General features: G+C 37.0%; 1 protein-coding gene and 1 pseudogene across 5 annotated transcripts in view; one reads left to right on the top strand and one right to left on the bottom strand.

Annotated features, from left to right (window-relative positions):
* LOC131672074 (potassium voltage-gated channel unc-103) overlaps nucleotides 1-23348 on the top strand; it is a 1608120-nt gene that overhangs the window by 578015 nt on the left and 1006757 nt on the right. The gene's annotated exons all lie outside the window — the stretch shown is intronic.
* Nucleotides 17297-19954, bottom strand: LOC131672101 (uncharacterized; annotated as a pseudogene).

Below are 23348 nucleotides of genomic sequence, written 5' to 3'. Positions count from 1 at the left end.
GAGGTCAAACGATCAGCCAAAACATGCGGCGCACTCACTCATGAATGGTCTCCCCTTTTTTCGAAATAAAATATATTAAGGAAGTAACACGAGAAGAATGTATTAAAATGCACTCTTATCGAATAATGACGATCGGAGATAATCTAGTACAAAACTTAATGATAAATCAAACAACCGTACACCCGATAGATTTAGCAGGATACATTGCCCTAGATGGCACTTGCACTAACGCGGGAAGTTTCTCCGACTCTTACGGCACATTCAGCTATGTACACGTTACTATGTTAAAGTATCACTCGAAGAAAGATTGAATTCCGTAACGCTGCAAACCAATAAAATCAAACTCAAGTCCGGAACTTCTTGTCAATTTACCGAAGAACGTTGCATTGATACATATTCGGATTCGCATTCTGGGAGAAAACCGAGTCTCAGGCATGCCAAGCCAGCAAGTATACTAATCTATATTCAGGACCCGTCACTAAAGTAACAGAGGTCGGTAATGAACGAAGACCACTTTATGTATTGGATTCTGAGGATATATTTTTTGCTTTCAAAGACCTCGGTAGAATGATACACTGCGGTTTTGAAATTATTAAAACAGAACACCCGAGATTATTCATATTAGAAAATAGGCTCGGTGAACATTTCATTTCTAACAAAGTTAAAAATATGCACGATCTGGATCTTTTCACTTATGTAAATTCAAAAATATTATTCGTTGAAAAACATATTAAAAATCACCTGCAAAAATGATACCATGATGTACTATTACAGCAATGCGAATTAGAAAGAAAGGTTATTACGAATGCATTTAATATTGCCACATTATCACCGGACCTTTTAGCATATTATTTAATGAGAGAAGCCGGATACATGACCATGATGACGTGTGAAGTAGTACACATTATCAAATGCGTACCAGCAGAAGTCAAAGCTAGAAAGGCCGAAACGTGCTACGAAGAATTACCGGTCACGCCCGGCGAGACTCCGATGTTTATCATACCTCGTACACATATAATAAAACAATACGGAACCAAAACTGCTTGTGATACTAAAATGTCGGTAATGTATAAGTTCGGTGACACATGGGTAAAAATTATTCCCGATGTCACTAGTCAAGTTGGGAATATAATAGCCCCATAAACACGGCAACAATAAAACAAATTATCATTATTTATGTTATTATAAACAAATGTTGCTACTGCAACGAAATCTATTATGTTTTGAGAATAAAGATTTTTATCTCGCTAAACTAATTTGTTTTGGAATTTCATTTCCCCTAATTTCATAAAAGTACGCTATGTAAATACATAGATTAATAATAACAAGAATAAATGAAAAAACGACGAGATTCATATTTTTGTAATATTAAGGCTAAAATTTTAAAAGTACTTCATTCTTGATAAATCTAATATTTTTTTTGTTTTACCTCTAAATGATGACCTTGAATTGACCTCAAAATGACCTGATAAGATCAAACTCACCTTGGATTCGGACTCAGCGACCCCTAGAACCGCTTAGAGGAGCCACATTATCCTATTCCATTGTTAAAACGTGCATATTCGCAGCTTGAGTAGGAACTGGTGGATTACAGACTTCAGACGTCAATTAGAGGTCAAATATCAACTTTTTCAAAAAATTCTTCTTATGAAATTTTCGTATTTTTTACCGTAGAATCTGAATCTGAAAAAAAAGTATGCATGTTCCATTTAAAAAAATGGATTTTCATGCACTTCCGGTCTGAATAGGCCATTTCCGGTTGGAACCGGAAGTTGATTTTACGTCCAATCGATAGAGCGTACTCGATTTATATATAATTGCGTTATCAATTTTTGAAAAAAAAAAAACTTTTTCGGCACACTTTGGGGGGTGGACGGGTGGTCTGAGACACCCTGTATATATATATATATATATATATATATATAATACGACACAATACAAACATGTATGTAGAATGATAAAGCACAAAATATATATATACTCACCAACAAAATAATTACAGTAGCGCTCGGAGAGCGCTAGTCCCTTGCTTTATCAGCAAAGGACTCCGAGGGGTGGGCATGTCACGTCGATACAAAGGAAACGTACATAACGAACTATGATATGTAAATGTTACACATAACGGGTTATGGTAACTAACCGGGTATCGGTAATTTAATTTCCTATCGTATCAACCCTCCCGGGAATATTTGTAAATCTATCTAGCGGGATAGATTATTCTAAGCACGTTCTCCATAATATTTCCACGAATATTACTCACCGCATATTAATTCGGCGAAAACACAGGAAGGGGCACATCAGCCTATGGTATGAAAAGGCTGGATCGGGATCCGCAAATAGCAGTTCAGTTCTCACAATACACAGTTCGCGCAGTTCATACTATAGTTTACATACGCGCTTATATTAGCACTCACACCCTAGTACTGGTACTTATACTGATTTAGTTATTTCTAAGTCTCGCTATCCGGCTACTCAGAACCGGAATTATACTCTTAAATCAAGAACCGCAATAAATCTTAAATTAAGCGCAAACACCTAAGACTGTTTGTAAAAACCTCTTCTGAAGTCCAATCCTAACAAGGTAAGAAACTAAGTTATCTACCTAAACACGCTACATATAATAAAGGCGCTATCCCTTTAACCAACCTCTGCTTAACTCCTGACTAAGATCCAACTTTTACCAACGCGACAGTATTTTAAACATTATTACGTCTAGCCGTAACATCTCCTCGTCTAGACATAACAATACACAGATTTTCCCACCTATTTTCGCAGGATAGCTCTCTTCGAGCTGTTTACGAAATTGTGAGAAATCATTTTTCCAAATTTACAAGAGAATGGACAGTAATAATGAAATTTTAAAACATGTAAACTTTACAAAAATAGATATTGATCATATTAGTATAATTTATAATTATCCCAAAAAGTATCGTCAAAAGTTATTAAGTAATAAAGTTAATTAATGTAATATTACAATATCTACAATAAAGCAATAATAAAATTTTACATATATTAATAGTTTATCACTAGTAGAAATAATTACTAAAGAGATATACTTAAATTAGTTAATAACATTTGAACTATAAAAAATTTTCGTATTTGTAACAGTTTTTTTTTAGTTCTTATAATACGAATACTAGATTAGTTAATTAAGATTAACAATTTATAAATTTGTCATTATTATGTACAAAATTAACGCTTTCAATCTACATACAATTATATGTTTAAATAAATTCTTAATTGTTGATTTATTGATAACAATAATAACACACGTCAACATGATTTATATCGCACGAACATGAGCAACATATTCCGAAGGTTTTTGATGCGCTGACCACGAACCTGGCATCAAAAATGCTCTATCACGTCACATTTTCGAGATATTCTAACCTAAAAGTGCGAAAAGCACGTATTTATGCTGTTTTAGAAGCTATATTATACCGCAAAAAATTAGATCATCTGAAAATATTGCTTCTGCCCTTTCCAACGCATTTTTCAAATTTAACAAATCTTTTTTTTCGCGGAGATATCATCGAATGAAGTTCACCACTTTAACGATTTCATAACAACAGTACCAACAATACAAATATGACAACCCCACGAAAAAGTCATATACGAACAAAAGTGCAAAAGGTAATATTTTAACCATTACATTTATGTTTTCGGGGTCGCTGAATCCGAATCCACGATTCATTTGACCCGATTAGCTCAGGGGGCAAATTCAGATCAAGGTCAAATCAAGATTATCCCATTAATCTTGGTCCAGGTACTGTTTCTTTAGGTTTTTGAGGTCGCTGAATTCGAATCTGGGGTGCGTTTGACCTGGTCGGCTCAAACTCAAGGTTAGGTCAAGGTAAAATCCAAAAAATGCATTCAATGAACCCGAATTTAAGGTTTATCTGACCAATAACCCCCTAACACTTCTATGGCAATCTTAGCAACCCACTAATAACCCTCTAATAACCCCCCTAATATAAACTATGCTATGAACCCCCTAATAACACAATTACGATGCTATAAACCCCCAATAACGTAATAACAGTGCTATCAACCCCCTTATAAACCTCTAATAACCCCCCTAATATGAACTATGCTATGAACCCCCTAAAAACCCAATGGTAATCCTATCAACTCCTTAATAACTCACCCCCCTAATAACCCCCTAATAAGAACTATGCTAATAACCCCCTGATGACGCAATGACAGTGCTATCACCCCCCTAGTAACCCCCTAATAACCCTCCCTAATATAAACGGTTCTATGAATCCCTTAATAGCGTAATGGTAATGCTAAAATGCCCCTAACGACTCAATGGAAATCCTATCAACCCCCTAATAGCCCCCCCCCTATATACTTCCCCCTAATAACCCTTGAATATGAACTAAGCTAATAAGCCCCTAATAACGCAATGAGAATGCTAGCAACCCCTTAATTACCCAATAGCAATGCTATTAACCACATTATGTCAGATGCTTCAATGTTATCAATTTTCTGATTCGTGGAATCGTTTCCTTTTTTCGTCTAGGATTCTGGTTCCTGACTTTCTCTTATGCTGTAGACCATCATCTTCACGTTTAAGAGCCCAACAGTAGTCAGCTAACATATTAACATTCCATCTACCTTGATACCTTCTTTCCATCTCTTGGATGTCTTGGTGGAATCTTTCTCCTTGCTCCTCACTTAACTCTCCAAGATTCTCAGGAAAAGAATCTAAATAAGAATTCAGGAAGTGTACTTTTAAACTCATGTTACAACCCAACTCTTTGAAACTGGTAAGCATATTTTGAACAACTACGTGATAATTTTCTACATTTCTATTTCCCAAAAATCCTTCTACAACCGCTGCAAAATTCACCCATGCAGCTTTCTCTTTTCTTGTCATCGTTTGTTAAAAATCAGCCGATTTCATCATCTTTCTTATATCTGGACCTGTGAAAATACCTTCCTTTATTTTTGCATCAGATACTCCTGGAAATTTATCCAATAAGTAGTGGAAGCATTTTCCATTCTGATCAAGATCTTTGATGAATCACTTAATCAATCCTCATTTTATGTGGAGGGGAGGTAAAAGTATTTTTTTTGGATCACACAAGGGTTTTCTGAGAACATTGTGTGATCCTGGCTTCAGAGACGTGCGAAGTGGCCACTTAGATTCTTCCCAATGACGTGTAGTAGCTCTACTATCACACAAACAAATGTAACATGGGTATTTGGTATACACCGACTGCTGTCCAAGAAGTCTAGTTATTACTTTCAAATCACCACATATGAGCCATTTATAATCTTCATATTTAATTTTCTCAAGAACTATCTGCATATTCTCGTAAGATTCTTTTAGATACACTGAATGGGCGATTGGAATCGAAGCATATTTATTTCCATTGTGAAGGAGGACAGTCTTCAAACTTCTTTTAGAACAATCGATGAAGAGACGCCATTCAGTAGCGACGTATATCAAGCCTAATTTTGTCATTAAGCCAGTCACGTCATGACAGTAAGTCAATCTATTTTTCTCTGCGAAATATCTGATATATTCTTGCTCCCTGTTTCTGTACCAAGAAAAAGTTGTTTTTGGAGCCAACAGATTCATTTATTTGAACCTAGAACCTAACAATTCTGATTTATTTTTTGGCAGGTCCAAATCTTTAACCAAATTATTTAGAAGAGCTTGTGTAAACAATTGGGGACTTCCGGTTGTATCGAAATGTGCACTATCATCTGACTGCGGATCTTCGTTGTCCACCTCGATATCATTTATTTCGGCTGGGCTCCTGGAAGCAGTAGGTAAACATTCTGCTTTCTTTAGGGGTGATGATTTCTCACAGACAAGAGTCCCCCGTAAAACTGGTTTAGTAATAGATGAGACATTATGATACAAAATTGAAGATTTATACTTACTGTTGAAACCTTTCAGGTCAATAGAGTAAAAGTAACAGTCATTATGATCACGTGGCTCACGCCAGATCATCGGAGAACTGAAAGGTAATTTTTGCGAAGAGTCGTCTTTATTCCAACGACTTAATATTGTATGGCAACTTACACAAATTGTGTTTGGCACCCAAGATTTGTCTATATTCACGATAAAATAGCCGAAATAGTTTTTGTAAGCAGTTTGGATTGAAGGCGTAATATTTCTCCTTTGGTTTTTAGTAGCATAAAGTCCACATACGTTGCAGAAGTTGTTAGGATCGTTCACGCAACTCCGGGGAGACATTATAAAATAGATCTCAGGAACACAAGGACGATGAAGATTACTAGAAATTAAAATAGGATTCTCAACTATCCTAAAAGGGACTGTCGAGAAAATGCCGCTCGATCGCAAGAAGTACGCCGAATCTTTCAACTATCTTGAAAAGGACTGTTGAAAAGATGCAGCTCGATCGTAAGAAATACGCCGAACCTTTCAACTATTCTGAAAAGGACTGTTGAAAAGATGCGCGTAGGTGGTTCATATTCAAGGGTTATTAGGGGGAAGTATATAGGGGGGGCTATTAGGGGGTTGATAGAATTTCCATTGAGTCGTTAGGGGCATTTTAGCATTACCATTACGCTATTAAGGGATTCATAGAACCGTTTATATTAGGGAGGGTTATTAGGGGGTTACTAGGGGGGTGATAGCACTGTCATTGCGTCATCAGGGGGTTATTAGCATAGTTCTTATTAGGGGATTATTAGGGGGGTGAGTTATTAAGGGGTTGATAGGATTACCATTGGGTTTTTAGGGGGTTCATAGCATAGTTTATATTAGGCGGGTTATTAGAGGTTTATAAGGGAGTTGATAGCACTGTTATTACGTTATTGGGGGTTTATAGCATCGTAATTGTGTTATTAGGGGGTTCATAGCATAGTTTATATTAGGGGGGTTATTAGAGGGTTATTAGTGGGTTGCTAAGATTGCCATAGAAGTGTTAGGGGGTTATTGGTCAGATAAACCTTAAATTCGGGTTCATTGAATGCATTTTTTGGATTTTACCTTGACCTAACCTTGAGTTTGAGCCGACCAGGTCAAACACACCCCAGATTCGAATTCAGTGACCTCAAAAACCTAAAGAAACAGTACCTGGACCAAGATTAATGGGAAAATCTTGATTTGACCTTGATCTGAATTTGATCCCTGAGCTAATCGGGTCAAATGAATCGTGGATTCGGATTCAGCGACCCCGAAAACATAAATGTAATGGTTAAAATATTACCTTTTGCACTTTTGTTCGTATATGACTTTTTCGTGGGGCTGTCATATTTGTATTGTTGGTACTGTTGTTATGAAATCGTTAAAGTGGTGAACTTCATTCCATGATATCTCCGCGAAAGAAAAAGATTTGTTAAATTTGAAAAATGCGTTGGAAAGGGCAGAAGCGGTACTTTGAGATGGTTAGATTCGTTTTTAGCAAAAAAAATGTTTTGCGGTGTAACATAGCTTCTAAAACAACGAAAATACGTGTTTTTCGCACTTTTAGGTTAGAATATCTTGAAAATGTGACTTGATAGAGTATTTCTGATGCCTGATTCGTGTTCAGTGCATCAAAAACCTTCGGAATACATGCATAGCGTTCTTGCGATAACTCAAAACTTTGTTTTTGCTGACCGGTGTAATTAAGCTGCTATCAATGAAACCAATTCTTACTCATGTTTCTATGATATTCATCGTGAATGTAGAGTATTCACATTATTCTGATAATTAATATTTACAATGTAATAAACAAATTAACTTTGCATATTATAATTCAATATAATTTAGTAATTAAACGCAATTAAAATTATTATAATTTAAATCTATGCCCTAAAATCTATATAAAAAATGCTTTGTTTTATCAGAATTACTCTTAATTAAAATATTTTAATAAAATAAGAAAAACTATCATATCTATACTATAAGTAGGTGACGTCACGCTCCTTATATGGTCATGAAATTTGACTCTGGTACTAAGGCAATTATACGAGTTGCAACGATTGCCGAAAATCGTTTGGACTCGCGTGAGCTACTAAGCGTGGCTGAGCGTAACAGCCGCGATCGGTTTGAGTTAGAGAGAGAGAGAGGGCGCATTAGGGGCAATGACCGGGAGGGGAGAGTTAGCTAGCCAGTATGACTGTGTCCTTCAGTCAGGCGACCTCGCAGCTCTTTGCGTCGGAAAAATAAAGTGTTCTTTCTCAGCCGAGTGATACCGTGAGTTGGAACAGATAATTAGCGATTGACAAGACGAGTGTGCACACTGCAGAACGTGTGCACCACTAGTGTCAAGGATAATTGTGAGTGGAGTGCCGAGTGCGCGCACTGCTCAACGTGCGCGGCCTCGGCAGCTACGAGAGCAACCTCAGCAGCTTCAACAGCAGCGCGACAGCTCCAGCGGAGAAGCAGGCGCAGAGGCAGTTCGTCGTCCAGCAGATAGTCGGATACGGTTGGCCACCGTATCCCCTTCGATTTATCGGTAGGTGCACGGCACTTTCCCATTGTGTTAGCATGCGATCCCGCGCAGCGTGCGCGGCGGGTTTATTGACAGCGTGCGTGCGAATAGTCCGCGACGATCGCGAGATTCACTCTCTCTTTCCCCGTTCGAATTGTTATATCGAAACAGCGTGCGTTAGTCTCTCGGCAAATCCCTCCCTTATACAAGTTCAGAGGTAATTGAATAAAGTGGTAGAGATCCCTGAGAACGATCTTATTATTTAGTTTTCCCTTTGTCCGGTAGCGGTGTTATTGTTGACATCCGATTCGAATGCGCCGGTAATCTAGCACGGATCGTGCTAGTGTAGTAGAAGTCGTTCGTCGACCGAGGTGCTTGCGGTGTCCGACGGAGCGCTGGTGTGCTAGCGCAGCAGTGCTACTGTGCGGAGGGATCGTGCACCCAAGTCAGATCGCTGAGCGGACACAGCGGATCAAGGTGAGTAAGTGTGCTGGAAGCACACAGTTAATAGCGCACCGTCTGGCCGTATTGAGGAGTACGATTACCCGGGATTTGCGGCTAGGCGGCAGCCTGTTACAGAGTATAATATATGAGGTGGCGCCGTTTAATATGCTAATTGATATAAACAGATTAATGAGCTTAGCGGGTTGCAGTGATTCAGTGAAATAAGAAAATAGCTCATAGATAGGACCGTTACATAGCTCCCTCTTGAAACTTAATGATCCATGAGAAAGAAGTCTCATGATTCAGTACTCTATGAGCTTTTTATTTTTATTTCTTTATTTGTTTGTTTTGTTTTGTTTTTTTTTTTGTTTTTTTTTCTTTATTATTTACAATATTATTTATACTATTTATTATTTTTTCTGCCATTCTTCCATTAAGTATTTTCCCGACGTTGGTGGACGTTCCGGATGTGCAGCAGCTAAATTTTTCTGGAGCTCCATAATTTCCTGAGGTGGCGCCGTTTAATATGCTGTGACGGAGAATCTCGGCTAGGCCGATCTCGTCCGTTTAGCTCTCGCAAATGTCCGTGCGCCGCGCCAGGCTGAGAGTGTGTACGTTTGGCACACACACTCATGCTTGGACCTTTTGTTTGCGAGGTGCTGAACACGGGCTGAGCTGACTGCTGGAGCGACGCAGATGGTGCAGAAGAAGAGAGAAAGAGAGAGAGAGAGAGAGAGAGAGAGAGAGAGCGCTCGAATTGCGGATCGCCGCGGAAAATTTCGATAGTCTCTGCTAGGCAATGGGCAGGGAAAGTCGCGCGCGCGGATAAACCGGAAGGTCACGGTTTTTTTCGAGTTGGCCTCGCGACCTCGCCGACGTTTGTTTATTCCGGAGACACGCCCGGTGCGCGGACGAGTGATAGAGCGTGAGGCTGGGTCGCGCCCAGCCGTGTCCCACAAGATACCCGGCACCGGTGCGTGCGGGTAACCGGCGAGGTGCGCGGGCGAGCGCGCGAGGAACTTGACGTGCTGCGGCGCCGAGCAACGAGGAGGCGGCAGAAACAACGAGCAACGGGTTGAGATCAAGGCAGCAATATTGTGGAGCGAGCGAGAGGAGGAGCCAGAGGACAGATAGCGGCGACAACAAATATACCAGCAATACGGTCGGGAGCACACCAGTGACGTCACGGTGCAGAGCGCTCCAGCCGTCGGAGAGGCTGAAGGTCGAGGTCGGTGCCGTACTTTTCTCTTGTCTCTCTCTCTCTTGCATGTTTGGGCGTCAGTCTATGGTTGGTAGCACAGCAGACCTGCTGGCTACCCGTTAATAGCCTATGCGCGAAAAGTGTTTGTCGGGCATTTGTATAATATCTAGTTTTAATAAGGGAATCGGCAGGCTGACCAGCCACCGATTCACCTTCGCGTTCGCGTTTGTTATTGTACCGCTCGTAGTGTGTAAGTCCGAGGTTGCCGTATTGTAATCGTTTGTTGACAATTAAAGACTAGTGTATTAATCCGCTGTTGTGTTTATTCGCCGCTGTATCACTCCTCATCCCGACTTCGAATCTGTGCGTTTAACGTGGTCATGCTCGACGCGTTATTCAGTCGTGGGAACGTCTTTTGCTTCCCGAATCCCCGAATAAATAATTTGTGCGGACAGTCGCGAGCAACCCAGACGGGTACGGCCGGAATTCTCCGTTACAATGCTAATTAATGTTAACAGATTGATGAGTTTAGCGGGATGCAGTGATTCAGTGAAATAAGAAAATAGCTCATAGATAGAACCGTTACAATTTTATTTTATATTGCGCGAACAGACATTTTGATAAGTTTAGTTTGACATTAATTTCAAACAATATTTCTAAAATTAATTCAATATGTTTCAGAATATCTTCCTAGGTTTTCGAATAAATCAGAATATCATTGATATACACTGCCGGTCACCAACTTTAGGCCCCCCGCCACAAAATTAGTCAAAACTTTAAAGTTCAATGTCTGATAAAAATTAACGTACAGAATTGCCCTGGCACTCATCTTGCTGATATTTTTTTCATCCCCAATTTTTCATGCAAAATTGAAATGATTATACCCTTTGATACCCCTATGGCCTCAACTAATTCTCGCAATTTTAATCTTCTATCACTCTACACCATATCGTGAATTTTGTTGACCATTTCAGGCGTACTCAATTCTACGGGGCATCCTAAACGAGGTTGATCTTTTGTTGTTGTACGGCCGCGTTTAAATTCATTTACCCAGTTATAAACAGTCTTAAACACAGGGAAAAACTTGCCATTAACGGCATTCAACTCAACTGTGATTTCTTTTGGTATAAGGCCTTTCAAATAAAAATGTTTTATCACCGCTCGAAACTCTGTTTTTTCCATTTTTCAAATAAACCAATAACTTTTTGTTCAACCAACGCTCACAAAAAAATGACTTAATGAATAGAGCTGAAACCTTGTACAATATCTAGTTAGTAGTATTGCTTGCCAAAAACAACATAATTTAAGCGTGACGAGTGCCATTTCTTGGATTTTGTAAAGACTTATTGACCCCCCTCGTATGTACGTATTAAAATAAGTGCTACAATAATTTAGTTATATTTGGATATCCTAATGATATGAATGTATTCTATTTTCGTTAGTTATTTAGCACACGCTGATACTGTCAAAAAAAACAAATGGTTTTTTAATATTGGTGAATCAATTGTTAAACAAGTCATAGAAAAAGTATGCTGTGTACTATGTGAGCTAGCACCTATATTTGTCAAATTTCCTACAGCAGAAGAATTTCAAGTTATAGCTAATGACTTCATAGTTGATTTTGATTTCCCAAATTGTATAGATGCTCTAGATGGTAGACATTGTGCGATAAAAAAGCCGGCATATAGTGGAAGTCTCTTCTTTAATTACAAGAAGTTATTTAGTATTATTTTGATGGCATGTTGTGATTCAAAAAAACGTTTTGTATGGGCAAACATTGGAGATTACGATAAGATGTTTATAAAAATAAATTTATTTTCAATACTTAACAAATTAATCTTTATAATATAAGTGAATATTTCTAGGATCTTGCAATGATGCAGGTATTTTTGCCAATAGTGATTTGGGACGTGCTCTTGCACAAAATGAAGTTCAGTTGCCAGTTCCTACGACAATTCCTAATAATGGACAAACTACATATCCATATTGGTTGATTTGTGACGGAATATTTCCCTTATGAAATTATTTAATGAAGCCTTACCTCAGAAATGGAAACTTAACATTGCCTCATCGGGTTTTTAATTATCTGTTAAGTCATGCTTGCAGAATTATTGAAAGTGCTTTCGGTCAACTAACTCTGATGTGGTTAATTAATGAAACAACATTGACCTGGCAGCTGAAAACTACAGAACGTATCATTCTAAGTACAATTTGCTTGCATAATATGCTAATAGATTTTCAGTACGATGATGTAGGAAATAGATGGAATAACATCAGCAATAAATCAAGTAGTACAAAATGTGGATCAACGAAACATACGAAGGGATGAATTACAGCCACTTCAAATTCGAGAATAGTTGAGCAACTACTTTATTTCATCTGGAGGGTCTGTACCATGGCAATGGGATAGAGTTTGAAAGAAGTACTTATGATGTGCAAATTTCGTATATATATTGTTTTGATAATAATTTTGATACTTGAAGATATTCAATGTAATAATGAAAATGAATATATAGGTTGTTTTGCAGAAAAAATTGTAAAGATAAATACATTTATTATATTTATTAGGAACATGCAATAGTTATACATAGTCAGGTGACAAAAAAATGTTTATTCGCCGGTAAAGCTTGCAGTGCAAAAATTATCCTGTTAAGATAATTACTGTTAAATCAAAACTGACCTTTTTGAAATCTAAAACTTGAACATAATTTCACTAAAACTAAACTAAAATCCTTTAACTTTTCTGTCAAGACTTAATGCAATGATTCATGCTGGATGAGAATATTTATAGTGTTAGCTACAATTTCAGTTTTGCAAATATTTGCAGTACAGTAAAAAAAATGATATATATTTAATCAGTAAGCCATTTTCATTTATAAACAGAAATTCAGAAAACAATTCATAATTTGTTAAAACACGTCATAAATATAAATTTGCAATAAGATTGTGAAAACCTTCATTGAATACTACCTTTCTCAATTGAGATAATTGATACAAATTTTTTGATAGCTTTCATTATCACTTGGAAACGAGCGTGTTTCAAGGACTAACACTTTGACTCCATCAATGCATGTACCAAAATTTCTACAAAACTCTCTATAACACTTGCTCTCAAAGAACCCAGCCGGGTAAGCATGTCAAAAATGCCCCTCGCGGAATCGTAATTCTGACTTGGGGGATCTTTTTGTTATCAAAAATTATGACCTCAGTCAAATTTTCAGGTCCCTAACACAACATGGGGCAAGATGGGGCGCCATTTTGTCTAAAATGATTTTTTGTCGATATCTTGGTCAATTTTAGAGCTACGAAAAATTTTTTTCTTCATTTTATAGGATTCTTTTAAGGCCTACAAACCTGTTCTATTCAAAAAATGTTTGGCGCGAAATTCGAATTTTGGCGGCCATTTAAAAATTTTAATTTGCCGCCATTTTTTTTTGGACATACCTGCAATTCTAAAAAAAATTTTATTGGGTTTCTTTTGTCAAAAGAAGTATGCCTGATTTTTTTCAGATTTTTTCAAGTAGTAGAACAGGGTCAAAATATTAAAATCCGTTTTTTTCCATTTTTTGAGCCTCTATGAGGTCACCAAAACTCTATATTTATATTTCTAAGCCATTTTCAAATAAATATCGACGTACTCAAACTTCTCTCTTTCCTATTGACTCTTCAAAGAGGTTAAAACAATAAAAATTGCAATTTCTAAGAATTTTTTCCGTATTTACAAGCCCGCCATTCGAGTACTGATTTTATGCTAACAGGTATCACCGTACTTTTATTTCAAACTCTAATTATCTCCTACTAGTTTTTCATGATTCCACTCAATAGATTTCGTTTAAGTATTATCCAACTTTATTTTCATGTATAAATATATGAATATATAAATAAATACACGTATATCCAATAATTATTGTATTTTAATTAAGCAAATGGAGTACAGTAATTGGCTAAACATTTGCGTCGACTAGAGCAATATATTTTAATTTTTAAAACTATTCAAAGTATATATAGATGAAATAAAGAATAAACAATATATAATACAAAAATAAAATTGAATATCAATATCTTTCGTATGCTATTAATCTTCGTCACTATCATCATTAATGACTGGTGTAACCTTTTCAATGGCAAAAATGGAACTCAAAATTTTAGCAGGCCTAAATATTCGCCCAATATATCTTCCTCGCGATAAGTAATATAATAAGTAATATAATATAATAGCAGCAACGTGAGCGCAACAGCCAATTGTGCGATTGCCATTAGCGCACTGACAACAATAACTCAGGGTTCCTTCATAATTATTTGTATTTGGACGGTAATGCAAGAAACAGTTGTAGGTGTTTTTATTGACATGCCTCGATTTTACTTTGAATTTTAAAATATTTTTTTTTGCTATCAAATAAGCATCAAGCTTGCCTTCATCATTCATCATTTCAGCTAAGTATGATAAAGCTTGTTGTAATTGATAAGTCCCAGAAAAAAATATCTTCAATTCATTTTCTTCCAATCTAGGAATATTCGTTACTTCACTTGATGTCAATTGTTTAAAAGGAACTGTTTTTCTACTCCACCTATTTCTTTAATTCTATTTATATTTATATTTCATTTTATTCCTCAACTTCTTTAGATAAAGTATTTTCTTGATTTCGTTGTTGAAGCATCCGTGAAATAATGATTTCCGTTAAAGAAGGGTCTACTACGAAGCGCTTCCCGAATTTATTATGTAAGAAACAAGCTACTTTGCAGTACAAACCAGCTTTTGGCAATATTGTGTTATAAAACTTATGGCGAAGTAGTTTATATTTATTACCAATAACTCCGTGCACTCCTTCGACTGGCCAACGCACCGCGGTAACAAAACGACTTTCATTAGATTCTTTCCTTGTTAATTGTGACTTTGAATCTTTGAGAGCTGGCATCAAGACCTTGTATCCCATATTTTCGAGGTCTTGTTTCACATCACGAAAGCTTCTATCTACCACCCAAATATCTCCTTTTACCATCAATTTTGGTAGTCCATCTTTATCTTTCATCAGATGTTTCATGATTTGAGCATCGTTTAAATTCGCATCGAAGGGACCGGCCACGTCAACAATGTATCCATCTAAGCAGCAAATAGTAAAAGGTTTGCATAAAGGAACTTTCTTTTTACCAGAATAAGATTTTCTTTGGTATTCATTATTTGTGCTTTTTTCATATCGGAGATAAGTTCCATCTACAATCAAAGCTAATTAATTATCAGAAATGATTTTGTTCGAATTTCCACTGACTAGTTTGATTAAAAATACCACCAATGCTTGTGTAACATTTCGCGATTCGGAATTCCGTAAAGATGTCATCATTTCACGAAGTTCAAGTATATTTTCGCAAGTTAATCCAGCAGTAAGTACTTGTAAACGTTTTTCAGGTATGGAAAAGTCTCCTATTCTATCATGAATTTCAGAATCTACCCGGGCAGACAATTGATTAAGTATGGTAGTGAGTTCTGGAATTGGTATAATGTTTGTAGTAGAATAAACTTCAACATTTTTCAATTCTTCTTCGTAAAATCTATTTTTGATAAGATGTTTGGGACAGCACCTATTACCAGAAGGTATATACGAGTATATGTTTCTACTAGAAAAGACTTGCATTCGAGCTTCTGTTGGAACTATAATCAAATTGTCTTTCAACCTGCATAGGCAGCAATAACGATGACTGCATAATGTTCTGTTAATTTCCATTTCCACTAGCTCCACTTCTTCCTTCGGTTTCGGTTCTGTATAAATGAATCCCGGACTTTCTTCGGTCATTGAAAGTGATTCTGAAGACGGAAGATCGAAAGGCGGCGTATCAGAAAATGTTTCTGCTAAATTGAATGCATCTGTCTTGGATGTAGATTCATCTTATTTACTTTCATGTGAGGTTAGTCTCATTTTGGAATAACATTTTGAACAAACTAAGACATTTAAATCAACGGGTTTTTTGAATGTTGTTTGAAAATTTAACGCTTCTTCATTAGTTATCAAAGTTTTCTTGTATCCCGAGATTTTGTTCAAATATATAAGTCAGCCAGGACACTTTTGCATTGCTATATCGCCTGATCTTCTTGACATCATTATCTGTAACAGACAATAATCATAGTTTTGGAAAATAAAGTTGGGAATTTTAATACGGTTGAATATATAATTCTGTTCATGTTTAATTATTTAATGATTGAATACTTAATCACAACATTTAATTATCAAGAAATGTAAGTCAAATGCAGAATGCACAACAATTTCAATATTAGTATGTATACATTGAACCAATAATTGAATATACCCTGACAGATAATAACAGTTTATTAAATGATGACTGCTTTTAAAATTAAGTTATATTCAAACGCTATAGAGCATCATAAAAAAAATATGAAATCGAATTTTCTTTATAAATGTACCTATTTCATATATCAAAAATAATTACACGTATATTGAAATAAAATTATCAAGCAATGTCACTGTTTATTGTATAGCATTGCATCAATCAAATCTTGAAATTTTTAGAATGAAATTCAACTTTAAAGATTTTTTTTTAATTAGTATTTGAATATTTAGATTTTGGTCAGTAATATATACCTGCAATGGGTTATCTCCAGCCCTACACTATAAATTTTGATTTTATGAATGCCAGTGGAGTACTTGAAAGTACATGTCTTTTTATTTATACCGTAGCAAGCCAAGCCATAACTTTCAGTTAACTGAAACACATTATTATACATTTAAAAGATAATTTTCTATAAAAACCCTATGTTTTTAATAATCATAGCCAAAGCTGATATATACTAGTATTTTGTTCATCATTTCAAAGCATCAATCAAAAAATAAACAAGACTTATATGATTTAATTTTTCTATAACTTTAGATGAACTTTTTCAGCTCTTTATTTTTAAATTAAAAAAAATTTTTAAGCTTTAACTTTTTAAGAAGAAGACTACAAACTACTTCTAATAAAATCTCAATATAAAAATTCAAACAAAATTGACTTACGTATACGGCTGATCCATTTATATTTTTCACAGAAAATAAGCAAAAGTTTTTAAATCTTTTTTCAAGATTTTTTTAATTTTTCAATAAACTAAAATAAACTGAAACGAAACAATCGACTGATGGCCAATAAATATAAATTATTATTTTACTTTTACCTAAACAGTAAATAGAAATAATATGAACTAAATCATTAATAAAGTGAAATTTCGTGATTTTCGTTTGTACCAAAACACGAAAACATATCATCAAATTGTCGAATGTTATCGATACGATGGACTTAAACTGAAAGAACCAGACTTTTACCATCGAATGTTCTTGAAAATACTGCTGTAGTTGTTTGACACCACTGGATTATGTGCCATCGACATCTTCTAATGCTACAGGCTGAGTAAATTATTCCATCGTACAGCCACACAACAATAGTTTTTCTGCCTCCATATCATTGAACAAAAGTAAAACCTCAGCTTGCTCTATGCCTACCCGTGGATGTTTACATGTTCCAGAATTTGATGCATCAGCTACAAAGAAAATGAAATTAATGACTGAAAACCATCAAATTAATGCAATAAGTCAAAAGATTATGGAAACGCTGGACTCAATAAATAAAAACAACGAGAAAAGATCAATTGATACATCCAATGAGCTAACCAGACAGAATATTGATAATGAAGAATTGAATCCTTTAATGCTTAATTACAAGAAACTTTTAACTGATGCTGCTAGTGACATACCATTAGGCTCTGAAGAGGGGTATATTTTATATGTATTACAACTGAATACATAAGAATACATAAAATACATAAGAACTAAATATTTGAAAGTAAATATTTTTTAGCAGTAAGGTAAGTGCGTTCAACTGATAATTAGTTTCTATGAAATTAGAATGGCATGTACAATAAACTAATATTTAATTTTGCAGACTTTATATAAACTTCCACATGTAAATTATGCATCAGTACTTAATATTTAATTAAAGTGATGTATGTTTGATACTTATATCGCTATAAATGAAAATAACAGTTATACTCGTATATAGTTACATTTCCAACTGAAAATATTTGTAATATATTGCGCTTGTAATAGTCTTTGTTGTATTTCAGATTAAATTAATAAAAGAAAATTAATCCAAATTTATTGTAATCAACATCACATTTTTTAAATTATGTATTTTCATAATACAAAGGTTAGTAATAATTGAAACACAATTATATTAGTATATTTTTGAAATAACTTAGGTCATTTTATACATAAATAATCATAGTATATACAGATTCTTCTGTAACATGTCTAAGATTTTTTAATGGTATAAACTATAAATACTTACCCAGAGCATCTACAAAAAGTTTCTGTGATTTTAATATGACATCAAAATGGCTAGCTTGGCTTGGCCCATGAAAAATATAGTATAGGCTCTTTGGCTTGGCGACTGCATATATTACATCAAGTATAGTAAGATAAGTAGTTAAATATCTTTATGTATTTTATGTAACATACACAAGCTGAACAATAATAATGAGATTAATTAGAGCGGATTTGTTATTAACCTTTTACATCATACATATCATTGTATTAATTATAACAAAATACATTGATTGTAAATTTGGTAATATATTTCACAGTATGCAGTACAAAGAATAAAGATGTATTATAAATACAGTAAATTATTCATTATAAGTAAACATATCGTATCAGACAATTTACATTAGTTTAACTTCACTACTTTTGTGTTGTAAATTATTTCTGAACACTCGAATTACTTTCTGCATAACAAAGAGAGCCATCCTCTGAGTACGTGTATCTTTATAATTTTGAAGTCTTTCACACAAAATGTTAATGAATAATTCACTGGAAATCTGTTTCTTTGTACTATTAAGATAATCTTTCAATTGCTGATTAGAAGCATTACTCACGCTTTGTTTTGTTTTGATACAACTTGCAACTTCATATTTTGCAACATGAGCTGAAACCGAATTGGTCTTTTCCTCTACATTTACAAATGGTTTTAAGATAAACATTCTCTGATATATGCATTTTTGCAAATATGTTAAATCAATTTTTGCTTCCACCAGTTTATCAGCTTTCACAAAGATGTCTCTCAGATATTTGTATTTTCCTTCTATCTGCACCTCTATAATAAAAACAAAAAACAAGTCATTCGCATCATAATTTTCGGAATATTTTGTATATTTTGTTTATTTATTCTAATTTGCAGTATAACAGTATTATATATAACAGTATTTGTCATTATAAACTGTACAATATCCTAAAAAATATATGTTATTTATAAATTAAAATTAGATGTTTGTCTGGAAAACATTATTAACACCGTAACCTGTTGTCTTAATATTATTGTAAATAGACAGATTATATACCTGACATATCAATGGACAGTTCCTTTTTAAGAGCATTTTGTATTTGCGTTATAATTTTTTTTTGCAGCACTTATATAATACTCTTCTTTTTGATCATTAAACATAAAAGTATTGGATGCATAATGTCTTATGATAAGTCTTTCAACTGGAGTCATCTTTTTCACATTGGTATATCTAAAACTGAATATAAAATAATAATTTAAAAAGATATCTTTTATGTAAGATGTTCTTGTAAGTTTTTAAAACGTAAAATATAATTGTACTCTCGATTCAAATATATTATAAAAAATTATTGATGTAATATAGTACTAATTATAGTACTAATTATAAGAGGTTATGTTCAAAAAAATATTGTGGTATGTGGTATGAAAAATCAAATTATGATCAAGGGGACGCACGAACGGCTGATATACATAGTACTTTAAAGCTCCATAGGTTTCCATAGTGTTTTATGGTGTTTTATGGTGTTCAACGTATCTTGATGGATTAATAGTACTCCAATATTCCTTATGGTACTCCATGGGCTTCCACAGTTGTTTAGGATCAATGCTAATAAATGAGATGTTAATTAAAAGTCTCTTAAATAACAAACAAAAGGGAATTCAGATCAGGATGGGAAGGCGTGTGCAATTTATAATAGATACGCTGAGATTTAGTTTAACTAATGATTGTAATTTATTTAACGAAAAAGAGAAAATGCATGAATGCGTTATATTTAGCCGGCATAAAAAACCCCAGTCATGAGTGGGGGACAAGCCATTTAAATACAAGCCACAATTACAACTAATGATATAACAATTACATAGATGCCAACCGGACAAAATAGTTGTTACGCTGGTAAACTATTAACACCTAAAAGGGAATTTCGCGGACGGAATTACATTAGCACAGCAAATGCAGGTAGAGAGAGAGCCCTCAACTGATAAATATAGGTACATACGATGGTCAATTGAGGCTCGCAAAGCCTATGTCGCCTCGCACGCTTGAATGGCTATTCATGTAGTTCTTGCATTCACTCGTCCTCGTAGGTGATTAGGAAGGAAGGTGTTGCCCCACACACACACGGGCGCACCGCAGTCCTGACGTCTCGGGCACACACACGAACTGCGGTAACACCTAGGTTGCCGAGCTAATGGGCGAAGTTGAATACCGGGCAACACCTCAGGGACGCGCAGACGTCACCAGCCAACGCAATTGGCCCTTACTCACAATGACGATTACACTCTACGCCTTTGATGACAAAACACGCTCGATCACTCTCAGATCACACAGTTTTCGTCGTCCGATGATTCTCAACCACACACCTTCTAGTTGATGCAGGCGCGGCGCGGAACTGAGCGATATAAGAACCGGCAAGGATAAGCGGAGTTAGCCGTGCTTAACTGTTGAGTGTTCAAATCGAACTTACTCATAATACTCGATTTGGCATCGAGGGAACCGAGGGAAGCACGGAAAACTCCTCCCTACTCTCTGGGCCCATTCCCTGTGGGCGAATCCGAAATCAGCGATTTTATAGCGCGTCGGTCATTAAGCAATTTGAGTTTCCCCAGACGTGATGAGACCGAGGATTGCTCAGATGACGCCCACGTGTTTCGCTGTTATATTTGTTGGAAAACATCATAAATAGCGGACAGCAATTCGAGCTATTTAACTAGACGAAGGACATCTGCAACGCGGGTTGTTAAGGCGAACGGACAAAAAGTGCTCGAAACCCTCTAATCGCACTCATTCATAACGGATGTCATGCAGGCCGGCGCGACATTCGTGATGATTTACGGATCATCGTTGATTGTTTTTTTTTTTACAGTTTCTGCTCTCGGAGCACCGTTTTTTACACAGGCACACTCTCTCTTAGCCTTGAAGCGCAAACGGCGCAAACATACCGCCCGCCTTCGTCCTACGGACGAATAACAATTACGCAGCTATTCCAACTCGCTTGGCCAAATCTTGTACTTCTTGATATCGGTCCAAAATCAAAGGGGCGAGGTAGGCGATGTGTCTCTTCAATGTGTTGGTCGCTGTTTTCACGGAGACCACGCGGACCAGGTCGTCCTTGCCCGGGTGAAGCTCGATCACTCGGCCTAGTGGCCATTTTGCGGCTGGGTATCTGTCGTCCTTAAGTAGTACGAGTTGTCCGATAGTGAAGTTCACTGCCGGCGATCGCCACTTTTCTCTCTCCTGAAGTTGCAACAGGTACTCGTTCGACCAACGTTTTCAGAATTGATCGCGCATACGTTGCATTAACTGAAAGCGATCGAGGCGGTTTTCGGGAACTGATGGAGTCGGCTGGTCTGGGATAATTCCTGAAGCTACGCCGAGGAAAAAGTGCGACGGAGTGAGAGCTTGCAAGTCTTCTGGGTCCACCTTCAGTGGGCAAAGAGGGATTGAGTTGAGGAAAGCCTCGATTTCGGTTAATACTGTGGTCAATTCTTCGAATGTGAGGTTATGCTCTCCAGTGGTTTTCTTGAGCAGTCCCTTCGTTGACTTAACGCCCGCTTCCCAGAGGCCACCGTAATGTGGTGTGGTGGGTGGTATGAATGTCCATGAAGTTCCATCGTCCGCCAGTACCTTGGCAATATCTTCGTAAAACGTAGAGGCGTCCTTGAACATAGCGCGAAGCTCAGCGTCAGCGCCCTTGAAGGTGGTGGCGTTGTCGCTGAACAGGAGCTTGCAGAGACCTCGTCGACTAACAAAACGTCGGAAAGCGGCGATGAACGATTGGGTCGTCAGATCGCTGACAACTTCAAGATGAATAGCTTTCGTGACAGATGAAGACGGCAATGTACCCTTTGTAAGACTTCTGGCCGCGGCCCTTGGAGGTGCGAACTTGTATTGGTCCTGCGTAGTCCAAGCCTGTTGTGGCGAATGGTCGATCAGGCGTCACCCGTTCTACCGGGAGGTCGCCCATGAGTTGTTGGGCCAAGCGAGGTTTGTGTCATTGGCAAAGAACACACTTACGGATCACAGTCTTAACCAACGGGCGCATACCCACAATCCATGCAGATCGCAACAGGATACTCGCTGTCAGTGTAGGTCCACCGTGTAGAGCTCGCTCGTGAGCGTCGCGTACAAATAGCTTACTCAAAAAAGAATCGCGAGGCAAAATTGGCGGGTGTTGGATATCACGTGGTAGATTGGAGTTATTCAAACGGCCTCCAACTCGCAGAATGCCATCGTTATCGAAAAACGGTCTTAGCTTGCACAAGGGGTTGTGCATCGGCAGAGGCTTGCGAGCACACAAGAGCGCCATTTCTTGCGAATAAACGGGAGCTTGCGCGAGTTTGATAAGCGTTGCTCGCGCATTATCAAGTTCTTCGATGGAGAGTCGCGACTTACTATAGGAGCCTTGGCCGGCCTTAGCTCTTCTCCACTGGAGAGCCGGGCGCAACAGCCAAGCCGTTATGTGCGTGAGACGTAACAGTGAGGAGTAGCGCGACAGAAGCGCTGGCTCAAGCTTATTCAACCCTTGTCGGGTGTGCAGTACTTGCGCTGCTCTTGGCTGTTGGGGCCAATTTTGCGGTTCAGCAGCGAGCCAGGCTGGGCCATGCCACCATAAGTCGAGGTTTTTTAATTCGGTCGACGAGGCGCCTCGCGTGGCTAAATCTGCCGGGTTTTGTTTCGTGGGAACATGAGCCCATGTGGCGTCTGGTACTTCAGTTTGAATGAGTGAAACTCGATTCGCGACGAATACTTTCTTCCAAAAGCACGGATGCTTTTTAAGCCACGTGAGCACGATTTGGCTGTCGGACCACAAACGCACCGGTGCGTCCTTTAAAAAATCCAACTTTCGCAAGTGGAGCACATATTTAGTGAGCAAGGTCGCGCCGCAAAGCTCGAGATTCGGTATGCTAAGGGTTTTCACTGAGGCTACCTTAGTTTTAGCACCGATCAACGTACAGCGTGATTGCCCGCTGCGATCGGTTAT

The sequence above is a fragment of the Phymastichus coffea genome, unplaced genomic scaffold (genome assembly GCF_024137745.1).
Source record: "Phymastichus coffea isolate CEN01 unplaced genomic scaffold, Cenicafe_Pcof_1.1 PCOF00011, whole genome shotgun sequence".
Taxonomy (NCBI): Eukaryota; Metazoa; Arthropoda; class Insecta; order Hymenoptera; family Eulophidae; genus Phymastichus; species Phymastichus coffea.
This window is presented reverse-complemented; position numbering and strand designations above follow the sequence as displayed.